Source organism: Benincasa hispida, chromosome 2 (genome assembly GCF_027475165.1).
Source record: "Benincasa hispida cultivar pf3 chromosome 2, pf3_genome.v1.1, whole genome shotgun sequence".
Classification (NCBI taxonomy): Eukaryota; Viridiplantae; Streptophyta; class Magnoliopsida; order Cucurbitales; family Cucurbitaceae; genus Benincasa; species Benincasa hispida.
Window position 1 is genome coordinate 43978029 of NC_143479.1, and position 16192 is coordinate 43994220.

Genomic DNA, 16192 nt, shown 5'->3' on the forward strand with positions numbered 1-16192 from the left:
TTGTTAAAAAAAAAAGCCCCACCAATTAGGATGGATGAAAAATCTTTAGTTTTTTTTTTTTTTTTTTTAATATTGTAAGTTGCTCTAACATTTGGAAATTTCTAGTCATCGTTGGATAATACTCTTCTAAAATATAGTTTTTTTATACTTTTATTTTGAGGATATCTTCATTTTACTTTTTTGTCATTCCATTTTTTTTATATATATCACTCTTCTTTATTTGTATTATATAATTAAATTAAATTTTGACAACCATATATATAATTTTTTTTGTTATATTGTAGTTATTATTTTTTAAGTAATGTTTTTTAATTCAAATTTCAATTAATATTAATTTTATAAAAAATCTTAAATTATTATATATTATTTTGTTGAGAAATTAAAAATAATATAAATAGTAGTAATTTAAAAATAAAATCAAATGGATAAAAAGGTATGTTACATAAGTTCAAATTATATTAAATTAATTATAAATTAATAAAAAATCGTAAGGACATAATTGGAACATTATCTAAATTTAAGACATTTTTAAGTAAAAACAATATCTCTACCAAATAAACATGATTATCTAAAGATACCAGATATCTATAATTTCGATTATCTAAAGATACTAGATATCTATAATTTCGATCATCTAAAAATTCTTTTTATCTACCTTCTCCAACAAGAAACCGTCGTTGAATTCATCAAACTTTTTTTCTTCTCAACTTAATTCTCTTGTTTTAAAATTTCAAGATCCTCCATGAAACAAATATGAATAATCTGATACAGATCACAATGTGAAAACAAATTAATATAACTAAATGATCTATGTTTATTAAGAAAAATAAATATTAAAATAACATGATGAAATTTGGAGTAGTGAGAGTGAGAAGCTTTAACTTGACAAGAAAAAAAATTACTTAACAAAAATTGAAAATTTATATCTAAAAATATTTTGTGAAATCACTACAAGAATTCTGAACTTTAATGTCAGTTTAAAACGGACATTAAAATGCTTTAATATTGATAGACAACCGACATTAAAGATAATGTTATTAAAACCTTTTAATATGAATTGTAGTTGAAAACAACTCTAGTACAACTATTTCTACAAATTAAATCCACCCAAAATATGTTACAGCCCAACTCAAACTCTAACTCATTACCAAGTCTTGGTCAAGTCAACCATTGTCCATTTACCTAAAAAGTGTAATGTTTACTTTAAATGTTGAAGTTTTCTATTTGGAAGGTTGCATTATTGTTTCAAAGGCTTTTAATGGAATATTTAGATTGTTACACTACTTTTTATTGGTTTTAAACATAAGTCTATATTTTCGTCGGTATATTTATAAATTCGAAAGTTTGTGATCAATATTAAAATTTAATTGTTAAATTTGATAACTTCTATAATATTCATCAAACATAAAAGAAATAACAAAATCTATAACTTAATTTAAATGTAAAAAGAACTTCACGACTTTTTTTTAAAAAAATCTCGATAAATTTATAAGATATCGATATTTTAATCTTTACTTTAACAAATAAACTAACATATATGGTTAGGATTTTGAATATAAACTGTGTATCTGTCTCCATAGACATTTTCTAGACCAGCTATAAAAATTATTTCTTAGTACAAATAATATTCTTATTATTTATATAACATGAGAAAAATTGTATGATTATCCGTAGTAGAATAGCTATGCGTGTGAAGAAAAATGATGTTAAAAGAAAATTCTAGAGAGATTAGTTGATAAGAAACTAGAAAGAAATAACGCGTGAAGGGATATAGTGGGGATTAAGGTAATCTACAAATTATTTGTAAAAATATGATTTTTTAAAAAAAAATTATTTTCTTTGTCTGGTTGAAAACACGGAACATTTTGTTTCCACTTTTTAATTTTTTTTTAAAAAAATTCAATGGAATTAAAGTTTTGATTTTTTATATAATTTTTTATGAGTTGAAGTTACATAATTATACTTTTATTTATTAGGAAAACAAATTAACAATTTTGCAACACCAACTCATAAATCATTATATAATTCTTTTTCTAGTGTATATATATATATTCTAAAAACGCAATTGAATACAAAAATACAAAAGTGGAATCAAAGAGACAAAATAAGATGAATGGAATAAGATAGAAAATAACCCTATTTTTAAATAGTTTGTAAATTACCCTACTTTTGCAAATATTACTGAAAATTGCCCTAAAATGCACTTAAATCCGAAAATAGTGGGGTAGGAGGTGTCACGAGGGAGATCCCACCATGGAATTTTTTGCCCTTTTACCTTGAGTGGCATCAAGTTACACTCAACCAGTCTATAGTAAACGTGCCCGAAAACACCTACACAATACTCAAACGCTCGATGAACTCCTAAAGGAAATTTTAACTCACACCATCACAATACAACTCAACTAGAGAGAGGTCGAGGAGAGATACACATGTATATGGTAAAAACATAACAGTTTTATTACCAAAGCACTATCAAAACCACACTTACAAGACTCGAGACTGAAGGAACTCAAAATAAAGAATTCCATGAATCAGGTTAGATCGCTCCGATTTTCACAGTGACCGGAATATAAACGATATACATTCTAAATAACAATTATGCATAATACAATTCAACAACAACATGCTCAGTATACAATAAAGCATAGAGAAGAGGTTCATTACCAAAGGAAGACAATCTTCAAATATATGAACCCACCGCAACAGAAGAATTCCACAGATCTACTAGCACCCCGACGAATCTCTCGTCTGAAACTGCACGATCCAAATGTACACGATCAAGAAGACGGGGACAACACCACCAATAGGAAGACTCGGATATCCTCAGCGTCAAAAACCCAGAGAGTGGGCTTTGGTGAGTTTGGTAGAAGACGAAGGAAAAGAAATCGTGTAGACGACAAGCGTACACGAGAAGAACTTTGCTATCGTATAGCAGGGACGCTCATCGTATAGTAAAACTACACGATTGTTTAGGAAAAACTAGACGATCGTTTAGGAAACTGATGTACGATCGTTTAGGGAACGCGTGAGTTAGACGATCATTTAAATGATTGAGAATTATCGTATAGCCCGATGATCAGTCTTTCACGATTTCTTTTTGGGTGCAGAATTCTTTTGCACGATTCAATTCCTTCACAAATTGAAAACCATTTTCAACTTGTATCCCACCGGTTACATAACCTTCGGTGCCCACGATCCTATTTCCTAAATGTGAGAATTGGTTAATTAAAATTAATTAATCAATTAATTTATTTAATAAATATAATCATATTATATTTATATCCTATAGTTTGATATCATATATCTACTATAGTATTTTTCCTATATTTGATATAAATCATATTTATATCTAATTTTCTCCAAAATGATGTATCTCATACATTAAGCCAATTATATCATATATAATTAGTCATTCCAATGTACTTCCTCTTATCAATTTGAACATTTCAAATTAACCCAAACAGTGGTTCTCGACTTTATCCAAGCTACTCAGGTGACCTAATGGACCTGTGGCTCGAAGCTCCAATGGTACGTGAATAGCTGACTAAACTCTTTAGCCTCGAGATTCACCATCCGTTAACTGTCAGTGATTCCACTAAAGACCAACAGTTGAACTCTTCTTACCACAAATATATTTTTGTGTCCATTGGATATAACCAATCATAAGTACGATGACCCTTCACGGATGCTCGTAAGTACAGCTAGGCCAATTTACCGTTTTGCCCCTGTAGTTACATCTCACTCCTTAAGTACCAATGATTCCTCTAATGAACAATACAACATAGTCTAACTATGTGTGAACACCTCTCGGGCTAAGAGAAAGTGTGTGGCACCACATTGTTTAAGCCACGGAATCAGCACTTAAGGGAGCCATCTATCTACTTACCCTTGCGTCGGGAAAGAAGTGAATTCCTTCTTGTGTAGCGCAGTTCCCAGTTCCCAAATCAGACGTATCCCCAAAATGGTAGGTTTGAATTGGCAAATTGGCCACTCGCACCCATACAAATCAAAGGACCGCTCTCAATGGCAGGAATTTCCAACTCACTCAGGATTGAGGTCATGTTACCTATGGTCATCCTAGTGAAGTGAAGTCTCTATCATGAACGATGTTATATAACGAGACATTAACACTTCGTGTCAGGTATTATACAAACTCTTTGTATAGGACGCCCTCGCTCGCATGTCCCCAACACGAATGATCAGGATCAGATCATCTGTGGCAAGCCATAACACTTGTGACCATTCCACAAAGTGGGCCGTGTCCGTAACGTTACCAAGAGAAGGTTTCCCTCCTATATCCATATACTACAGACCATTTTGGTTATCACTCAAGACATGATCCACTTGTATGTCACCACATACATGCTTGAGTCACATACATATAACCAGGGATTTGATGTTTATTGATTTGTGGTAAAGCAACTAAAACAAGTAAATGAGCAAAACAACAAGATGTAAAATAAATATCATATATTAACAATCACAAGTGTTCGTATGTATTGTTTACAAACTACAGGACACGAGACTTTAGGGCATCAACCCCAACAATCTCTCACTTGTCCTAAAGCGAAGTGAGGTGTACAAAAAAAATAGTACAAAACAATAAACTAGGGCATAAAAAGCCTAGTACAAGAAAATCTCTCACTTGCCCTAGTCCAGCCGCGGGCGATCCTGTAGACCCATGTTCCGTAGGTGACTCTCAAACATTGTAACCGTGAGAGCCTTCGTAAACGAGTCAGCAACATTGTGCTCAAAAGCGATTTGCGTGACAATTACGTCCCCTAGATGCACTATCTCGTGGATCAGATGATACTTCCGCTCTATACGTTTACCGCGCCGGTGACGCTTTGGCTCCTTGGAGTTCGCCATTGTCCCACTATTGTCACAATAGAGGGTAATGGGTCTAGACATATCTGGAACAACTTCCAGGTCCATCAAGAATTTCTTAAGCCAGACGACCTCCTTAGCAGCTTCGCAAGCCGCTACGTACTCCGCCTCCATAGTGGAGTCGGCGATGCACCCTTACATAGTGCTTTGCCACACTACAGCTCCTTCGTTAAGAGTGAAGACTGACCCTGACGTGGACTTGCGAGATTCCTTATCAGTCTGAAAGTTAGAATCCGTGTATCCTATAAGGATCAAATCCCTAGAACCATACACGAGTATGTAGTTCCTCGTTCTTCGAAGATACTTTAGGATGTTTTTCACTGCGGTTTAGTGACCCTGGCCTGGGTTAGACTGATACCTACTGACTATGCCCACAGCGTAGCAGATGTCTGGACGAGTATAGAGCATCGCGTACATCAAACTGCCAATGGAAGACAGTTCTTAATTGCAGTCAGTAGACCTACATCTTTCCCAATGAGTAGGATATCGTCTACATACAACACTAAGAAGACTACTGAAGCATTGATGATCTTCTTGTAGACACAAGGTTCATCAACGTTTTGGTCAAAGTCATATGACTTGATCGCAGGATCAAATCGTATGTTCCAAGTTCGAGACACCTGTTTCAGTCCATAAATGGACCGATTCAGTTTGCAAACCTTTTGCTCTTGACCTTGGATATTGAAATTCGCAACATCAAATTATCTGTGGTTCAAATTCTCTAACTCCTTTTTTACTAAAAAGGAAAAAAAATCTTATTTGATCAATATATATCCAAATATCCAAGTATTTGTAATAAAAGTAATAGATTGCTATTTATCTTCTTGATGAATAAGGGAATTCTTGAAAAATGATGAACGAAAAATGAATTAAAACCAACTTATGAAAACAAAAAATTGAAAGTGGAAAAATATAATTCACATTTTAAAGTTAGACTTTTCTTTCTTTATTAAGTTTAATCTTAGTTTTTTTATATTTAAAATTATAAAGTCCTTATAGATGAAGAGTCTACTATATAATGAAGACTATTTACTACCTTATCAAAACATCAAAATCGATCTTACGCAAGGAAACATTTAAGAAAATTCTTAACATAATTGAATATAAAGTATCAGATTAATTAATATACCAAATACAAAATGTATCGATTAAATTAACTTATGAAATCTGAAGTAACGTACTAATACATAAATGAGGGTAAAACTGATCAAATAATAAAATATAAAAATTAGATTATTTTTTTTTGCTATATTTGCAAATTTAGAAAATCATTTAATCTTTTTTATATATATTTTTCTATGCATTACAATTTTTTTATCTATCAATATTTATCATTGATAGACTTTAATATATTTTGCCATCTAAAATAATTTTTCATTTTTTAATATTTTTTTGTTTTTTTATTGAATTAACGAGTAGGGTATAACTTATAAGGTCTAGAATGGAGTGTTATTTGTACCGACCAAATCACCAGCGATAAAAGCTGGCAGCCGCTATTTTATTTTGAAAAGTAGGTGCAAAATGCTGACTTCGTTTCTGCTAATTAAATGAAACCAAATATTCAAAACTACAGAATTGCTTCCCTATCTTCCTGAAATCACATTAATTCATATCACTATCCACATTTCTCCTTCTCATTTTTTTTTATTATAATTTTATTCTACACTTCAATATTATATTACAAACAATGAGATGAAAATTTAAATTTATAATATAAGTTTTTTAATTTCATCATTATATAATAAAATCCTAATATTATATAAAACAATAAATACCAAGATCTTAAAATTAGATGATTTTCACATAAACATTAGTTAGAATAACATACATTTATCCATGATAATGGTCTTCTAATGGATTACGTTTCTCTCTGTTTGCCTTCCTTTAGAACTAAATTAGGTTTATTGATGAGGAGAAAATAGTTACTTAATGAGACAGCGAGGACCAATCCCGAAGGTTTTATCTTTATATAGACACATCCAATAAGGGTTCTTAGGAATTATCTTTTACTTAATTGACCCAATAAAATAATAGACCCAAACGATAAAATAGCATGCAATGATATCAATTTCAAGTCAAAGAAACTACTAAAGGATCATGACGGTCTTACATCATTGCATTGATATTCTCCCATTTGGCCCATTTGACATTATTTACCATAAAGGATCATAAACATAATGCGTAAAGAAGATAAAATTTTTATCTTTATATCATGATATCAATTTCAAGTAAAAAAGAAACTACTAAAGGATCATGACGGTCTTACATCATTGCATTGATATACTTCCTTCCATGTATTATGAAAATAGTTCTTCATCTAACATGATCCATAATAACGATAATCAAGAATGGTCCAACAATAAGTGTTTTTATCAAAGACGATGTTATGTTTGATTTACATAATCATGTATAAACAAATCTAAGAAATATGACCATAAGATAAATCAGAAACAACAAATAAATGAGTTCAGAATGTCAAATAACATAATCATAATATCAATAATGGTTTCCACTAATGCTCGTTCTACATATTCATTAAATGTCTTTAATGAAAATCCTTTAGTTAGTGGATCCGCAATCATAAGGTTAGTGTTAATGTGTTCAATTGACACCCTTTGTTTATGAACTTCTTCTTTAATGACAAAAATATTTTAATTCCGTTTGTTTAGCAACTTTTGAAAACTTGTTTCTTTAGAAGAAGAGTGCTACAAATTATCACAATAAATTTTCAACAGCTTGATACTGTCAACAATTCCAAGTCCTGAAATAAAGTTTTGCATCCATAAACAAGTAATTGTAGCCTCGAAGCATGCTAGAAGTTCAACTTTCATAGTGGATACAATGATGATAAACTGCTTTGCACTCTTCCATAAAATTGCTCCTCTACATAATAGAAGTAAATGACCAAATGTGAATTTTTATATCCACATACCTGGTGAAATTTGAATCTGAATATCCAATCATCTCAAGATGATCAGATCATCAGTAAGTAAGCATATAGTCATTTGTTCCTTGCAGATACCTTCAAACTTTCTTTTGCGGCTTTACAAAGATTATTCCTAAATTAATTTGATACCTATCCAGCATACCGACAACAAAAATGATGTCTGGTTTGGCACATGTTTTGTGCATATATTAAGCTTCTAATAATAGAAGCATAAGGAATGATTTTCATTTGATTTTGTTCCAATTCATTCTTTGAACATTGCATGAGAGTAAACTTATCTCCCTTCTAAATTGGAACTACACTTGAAGTACATTTATCCATCTTAAATCTCTCTACAACTTTATTAATATATGTTTTTTGAGACAATTCCAATAATCCATGTATTCGATCACAGAATATTTCAATTTCAATCACATAGAATGTCTTTCCCATATCTTTCATTTCAAAGTTTTTCGAGAGATTTTTTTTTTATTTAAGATAATAAACCAAAGTCATTAGTATAGCTAGTAAGATGTCATCAACATACAGAACAAGAATTATAAACTTAATTCCACTGATCTTCAGATACATATATTGATCAACGTTGTCTTTTTTAAATTTATAAGATGTGATAGTGTAGGGATCAGATCCCGCAGTGGAAGCGTCTCGTGTGAGAATACCTTGCATCCAGTGATTCGATTTTTACAATCAACAAAATTGTTATACTAGACGACATAGATAAACATATAAACTAGCATGCTATTGGGGAAAAGATTAGAACAGTTCTTACTTTTGTAGATTCCCTAAGTGCCATGAACAATCCTCTCCAAGGTTCCAACGAACAGATCTCCAAATGGTCTTGATCACAAACAACTCCTTGAGCGATCTCGAACACTACCACGAGAGTTACCTTGTTATTCTCTAGGATTCCAATATAGGGATAGGTCGTATACAACTATTGGGAGAGGGAGAGGAGAATAAGGTTTTGGATAGTAGAGAGGTTCAGAGAAAATTATGCACAATAACACTAGGGAGTTGTGTATTATCAGAATTTCTCTACAATGAGAATTGTGTATTTAGTGCATTCTCAAAGGGTCATGGGGAGGTCTTTATATAGAGAAAGGTCAAGCATCCTTCTCAATATATTTTCCTTTCTATAATTAATTAAATAACATTTATTTAATTAATTAACCCATTTAATTAAATAACACTTATTCAATTAATTAATCCAATTAAATAACACTTATTTAATTTGCACAACTAAATAACACTTATTTAATTTTGATTTGCACAATAATTAAATAACTACTTATACATTACACCCAATTTAATGTAATTATCATATACATAATATGTGCAAAACCTTTCTATTAATTAATTCTTTGTGAATCTAATTCACTTGAATTAATTAATTTGAATCTTATTCAAATATTACTTTCCTATTTGATTATAAATCACATCTATAATTAATTATATATTAATCACATTCATATATAGTTTTCTCAAATTAATTTGAACAATTCAAATTATCCCTATCAAGTATCCTCTAGTAAGCTAACGAGGGAACTTGGTGGACCTATAGATCAAAAGTTCCAACGATATGAGATTAATTGGTTGAACTCATTAACTAAGTTAATTAATATTCATTAACTACGAGCACACTCCACTAAAGACCCACAGCTATACTCTTCTCACTATAGATATATTTCCATGTCTACGAATATGACTAATACTAGCAAGTTAGTCCTTCACGAATGTTTACAACTCCAACTGGGTCAACTTACTGTTTTACTCTTGGGTTACCTCTACATCCTTAAGTATCGTGCTCCTCTAATGAACAACCTGTTTATGGTCCAACCAAGAAACAGAAACTCCTCTTGGGCCAATGAGAGGGTGGGACCCTTTGTTCAAGTCTCGGAGATACCACTTAAGGGAATACTTATCTACTTACCCTTAAAGAGGGAATGAGTGAATTACATCTTGTATTATTATGTTCCTAACTCCCCACTCGGTTTTGTCCTCAAAATGGTATACATATTGGGTCGGAGAACTGGCCACTCTCACCCATGCTAATCAAAGGACAATCCATTGTGAACAAGAATTCATAATATACTCAAGATTAAGACTAAGTCGCTTAGGTCATTCTATTGAAATAAAAATCTGACTAGTTAATGGTGTTACATCTAGTGGTTACTATTTCACGATCCAGTCTTATGCAAACTCATTGTGTAGGATACTCACACTCGCATGTCACCCACATGAACGCGTTGGATCATTACGTTTGTATCAAATACAAACTGGGTCGTATCCAATAGTGTTAACAGGATAAGGTACCCAACCTTTGCCTTATATTATATACTCTTTAGGCTGTGTCTTGAACATTGATCCCTGTATGTCTCCACATACAGTTCAAGACTCATAAGACAATCTTGGATGTTAGTTTATTGGATTTAATGTTATTAGAAAAAAAATAGACAACAATACAAGCAATAACATTTATTGAATTAACATTCATAACTCTTTATTGATGACGATCAATTAATACCATTTACTATCTACAAGATTTATGACATAAAACCCAACAGATAGTATCTAGGGTTGGCAATGGGGCCAGCAAAGAGGGATTTCCCGTCCTGTCCTCACGAGTATTATTTACCCCCCTGTCCCCACCCCCGTTAATTGAAGGCAGGGACAGGGCTAGGGATTCCCTATTGGGGGAAATAGGTCCTGTGAGGACTCATCCCTAGATTTTTCAGTTAATTTCAAAACCCCAACGTCCCCTTTCTCTCTCTAAACTTTCCTTCTCCATAATCCAAAAAATTGGAGCACAGGTCCAAAAATTAGTTCTTGAAATTTCATATAAAAAATGAAATGGAAAGTTGCTTCTCAAAGGTACAAATTTGTAGAAGAAAAAAAAAGCACTAGGTGGCGGTAGAATCACAAGCAATTGTAGCTTAACTCAATAGCAGAACTTGTGCTCGACGGTAGTAGCATTGAGACTCATGGGTGTGATAGTGGTAGTTGGGTAGAGAAAGAAATAAGGTGGGTGATGGTGGACCAGTGGTAATTGAGTAGAGAAAGAAATGAAGAGATGAACATCTTAGACTGGTTGTGGGACTATGGTGGTGGGAGTAAAAGAGATGAGATGGAAGAGAAGTAATTAGAGTTTCACATTGGGGTTTGGGCCTTTTCCATTTTCATATAATTTCTGCATTAAATAAAATACTCATATATATATATATATATATATATTCTAATCCTAGCCGAGGTCAGGATGAGGATACCCTCATTGTCCCTGATCAGGGACTCTAAAAATTTCCAATTTAATTCCTATCCCCAGTCAAACTGAGGATTTTTTGCCCTAATCGAGATGGCTACTCGCAGGGACCAAAGCCCACGGGGAATTTTTTCAACCCTAATAGAATCATTAAACTTAAGATATCGTTATTGGGAAGATTGTTTAAGTCCATATATTGACCTCTTCAGTTTACACACCATATGTTCCTTTCCCTCAGCCACAAAAACTTCTAGTTGAGCATGAACACTTTTTCATCTAAATTCCCATTTAGAAAGGTAGTTTTCACATCCATTTGATGAAGTTCTAAGTCATAATAAGCAACTAAAGCCGTAATAATTCTTAATGAATCTTTTTTTAAAGATTGGAGAAAAGTCTATCTATAGTTAATACCATCTTTTTTAGTATAACCTTTGACAACAAGTATAATCTTGTATTGTTCGATATTGCCATATGAGTTCCTTGATCTTAAAGTTCCATTTATACTCAATTCTTTTACCTTTTTAGGCAATTCTGCAAGGTCCCAAATCTCATTGTAATCCAATAATTTTAACTCCACTTCATGGAATCTAACCATTTGGTAGAATTATCAATTTTAATGATTTGTGAAAACAAACTGGATCATTATCAACACCTAAGTCAAATTCTAACTCATGCAAATAAACCACATAATCATCAGAAATAGTTGATCTTCTTAATTTTATTTCTTGTGGTTCCTCAATTATAGATTCATTCATTATAATATCATTATGTGGTGAATCATTAATTTGTTCGTCTTCAGGATTGTTAACAGAGTTAACAACCACAAGATTAACAACTTGAGAAGAAGTTATAAATGAAGGAATTTTCACCCCAACTTCTTGAATTTCTACTTTACGTGGTTCCAAACTCTCACTAATTTCGATATCTTCAATGAACCTTGCATTTCCAGTCTCAGCTATTCTCGTATTATGGCTAGGACAATAAAATCTATAATCTTTTGATTTTTTTGGATAACCAATGAAAAAACCACTAGTTCTTCTTGAATTTATTCTTGAATCCAGTTTCTTTTCGTGTGGATTATAAATTCTTTCTTCCACTCGACAACCACAAACATGCAGGTACCTTAAATTGGGATTCCTTTCTGGTTACAGTTCAAAAGATGCATGTATTTGAAGTAGACTTACTAGGAATACTATTTAATAAGCTTTAAGCCCTTGACTTCTTTTCCCTCCACATAGGTTTAAAGATCAATGAATAATCATTGGAGTTAAGAATACTTAGTTAGAACACATGCTGGAAATTTGGAGGGTAAAATTTTGGCTACGTGTCTGAACTACGCTTTAGAGGAAGCATTAATACTTAGGAGAACACACATCAAGTTTGCATGCAAGTAGATGGTGGCAAAGGCTATGTGTTGGCTCACCATGAAGAAGAAACTTAGATTTTGTGCAATTAGAAGGTGTTATGCATTGAAGATATGAGCGGATGACGATGATGGGTTCTAAGGCTTATAAATACCCCCAGAGAATCTCATTTCACCTCACAACTCAAAGTTCTCTCAAGAGGACTAAAAAATGGGAGAGTTAGAGGAAATTAGGGTTTGGGGGGAAGGTCATGCGTCGGGAGTGGCCACCATGCGCAAAAACATGATGCCCATGCACTAAGGAAGGCCGACTAGGCATCCATAAAGCAATCCAGGTGTTGAAAAAGAAGGACTAGGCATCCAACTAACCTATCGAAGATCAACTCTGCGTCCATTGTTGTCAAGTGGTGTCCAAAGGCCAAGTTCCATGTTTGTTGAGGTGGGCAGGTTAAGTTTAGGGTCAAGAAGGTATTCTAAGGTTATTCTAACCCTAAACATAAGGTTCTAAGCTAAAATTGGGCTAGTGTTGGTCTAGGATCCAAGGAGCTAGGAAACCAAAAACTTGGAAAAAGGGAGAAGAAAACACTATTGGCGAACTGTGAATGGTTTTACTTTTTATGTCTTTGTGAATTTATATGTTTATATGTTTATATGGTTATATATATGTATACTTGTATGTTTTGAAAATCTGTGGGATGATCAAAAAGTATGTTTTCTTCTTTGATTTTCTAATACTTTGACTGTTTTATGGAATTGTGTGGATGCATTTGATTGGAAACTGGAATTATACTCAGGAATTTGTTAGCATACCTTATGGACTTCTGGCTGGGATTGTCAGTATAATCTGGCTGGGATTTTCAGCGTGCCTGAGTATAACTAGCGGGAATTATCGACATGTGCACATTCGACGGGTTGTATTGCGTACTGAGATTGTTTCCTCGAACTTGTATTCGGTTGAGATAGTTTACGTTGGAAAAACTTATGATCATGCCATTGTTGCCTCTATTAGCAAACTGGGGTATTTACGTTTTTATACTCTAATATTGTTGTGTGACTGGTTGTCTATGCAAATGTTTTCAAAATGAATTTTAAAAATAAAACCTATTTTTATATAAAACATACCACTCACTGGGTCTCACAGCTTATGTTTTTCAAATGTTTTGTTCCTCTATCCCCAGGTAGTGTAAGAGTGGAGTTCTAGGGTGCTATTAAGGTTAAGGTCTGCAACACTATAGTCACACTTCTGGATTAAAGTTTGCTCTTTATGAGTTGTAACCTAGGAGTTAAGTTATCTAAGTTGAATCTAGGAGTTGTGTAAACATTATATTGATTTATAATAAAATAAGTTAACTAGAGGGCTGTTATTATTTTATACTTGGACATAAGGTTATTTGTAAAACAGATCTAAGATGGGTAGTAGATATCACAAAGGGTGGTATCTGTCATCTTCACGCCTCCTTCTGGACGAAATAGGTACGCTTGTGAGGGGGTGTGACATAATTATTGAGCAGTTCTTAAAGCATACATCCACAATAATATGTGTATAGATAAATAAATTAATATACTTCTAACCATATTCATTAGTGTACGATTACTTCTTTCTGCAACATCTTTTTTTTGTGGTATTCCTAGCATTGTGTATTGAGCATATATACCATGACTTTCCAGGAATTTAGAAAATGGAATAGGACACTGTCCATTGTCATCATCATAATATTCACCACCTTTATCAGACCTTACGATTTTCACCTTTATATCTAATTGCCTTTTCAACTTTACTGATAAATACCTTTAAGACATCTATCACTTAAGATTTTCTATGTAACAAGTAAATAGATCCAACATAAAAAAAAAAAATCATCAATAAAATTTAAATACTTTTCTCCACCAACAGATGGAATATCAAAAAAGGCCCACAACTATCAGTGTGTGTAATTTCAATGAGGTGTGAGCTTCTTATGGCTACTTTATTAACTATGTGTTTTGTTTGTTTCTCTTTATACAATCCACACAAGTTCCAAGATCAATAAAATTCCAATTTGGAATGATTTCATTCTTTACCAATCTTTCAATTCTTTGTTTAGATATGATTATACACAGTACAAGAACGATAAAACTTAATTGTGGTTAAGGTACTCATTAATGTTCCAGTAAGTGGCCAGCCGACTCAGACTTAGAACAAATTTTCACAAATTTCATAAAATTCTTAGCATTTTCAATTTTGTAATTATAGACTTGATATTATTTTCTACAATCATTCGCATAAACATTAGACTCAGTCTATTTATTCTTTTTTTAATCTTTATGAAAGATCTTTCCTTAATACTTGCTAATATTAAAGTGCAGTAGGTTTCTCACTTAAGATGCTAAATCAAAATCCAAAATACAACGATGGAATCGGCTTTCCACACTATCAAAGAAGTTGAGTCTACTAAACTTGATTATAAATGTTGCTTAAGAATGAAAAGAAACGGAAGCAAATACTTGCAAATACAAAATAAATATGCTTATACATTATTGCTTTGAGAAATAAACTCAAATACATAATGTAGATTCAAATATCATTAAATAATCATTAAGCATTATGTTGAAGTTCTTATTTGGAAGATACTACAATATACAACAATCATATCTAATTGATGCTAAATTTTGGATATACATTACACAAATATGAGTAATTGAATTAACTTTAAATTGATATCTACAAGACTTACTGATTTGGTCATTTTGTTGACTGATAAATTATTTCTAATATCAATATCATAATAAAGATAATTACAACTAATTTATCACGAGATAAATAGATAATTTAATCATACTTTATATCATTCTCATGATATATCCATAAACACATAAAAATATAATTAATACATAATTTAATTTACCAAACTTAATGGAATTTAATTGTGCATAATTTATAATGTGCTAAACGTAATAGAATAACTCAATCATGAAAAATACATAAACATTAACGAAGCAATTAAAGAACATAATTAAACCTTGGATAATTTTAATTTAAGAAATATGAATTCAAAATAAGCAATAATATGAATTTTCAGAATTGATACTGAAATTATTTTGTGATTATCTTTTTTTTCTCTTCTTTAATAAGAAGATAAAAAACTTTTGGTCTATTTCTAAAAATTTTTATTTTCGTAAATTAACTTTCATTTGATATCTATATAGAACTTATTAATTTGGCCATTTTTTGGTGATCAACAAATTAGTGATAATATATACATATCGAGAACATAATCTCAAGTAATTTACAATATAAATGGTAAAAATATTAATATTGCAGATAATTTTATCAATAAAATATAAAATTTGTGTACATTCAAATGTCTAATTTAAATTACATTGATATATATCTCTTTTAAGTAAAAGATTGAAAGAATGTGGTTTGCAGCGCAGAAGTTTACAGCGGAAGCTCTTAGTAAAAGTACTTTAAGATTCGATAAAAAAATTTCATGAATCATAATTTAACATAATTTGTAGCAGGAAGCATCATATAATAAAACATCGACGGAAAAATACGAGTTCCAAATCTAGGTTTTGATACCACATGTAAACTTTTTAACTTCATGATTATATAATAAAATCTTAATATTGTATAAAATAATAAATGCCGGATCTTAGAACGAGATGATTTTCACATAAAATATTAGTTAGAATAACATACGTTGATCTATGATAATATCTACTTAATGCGAGAGGACCAATCCCTAGGGTATTATCT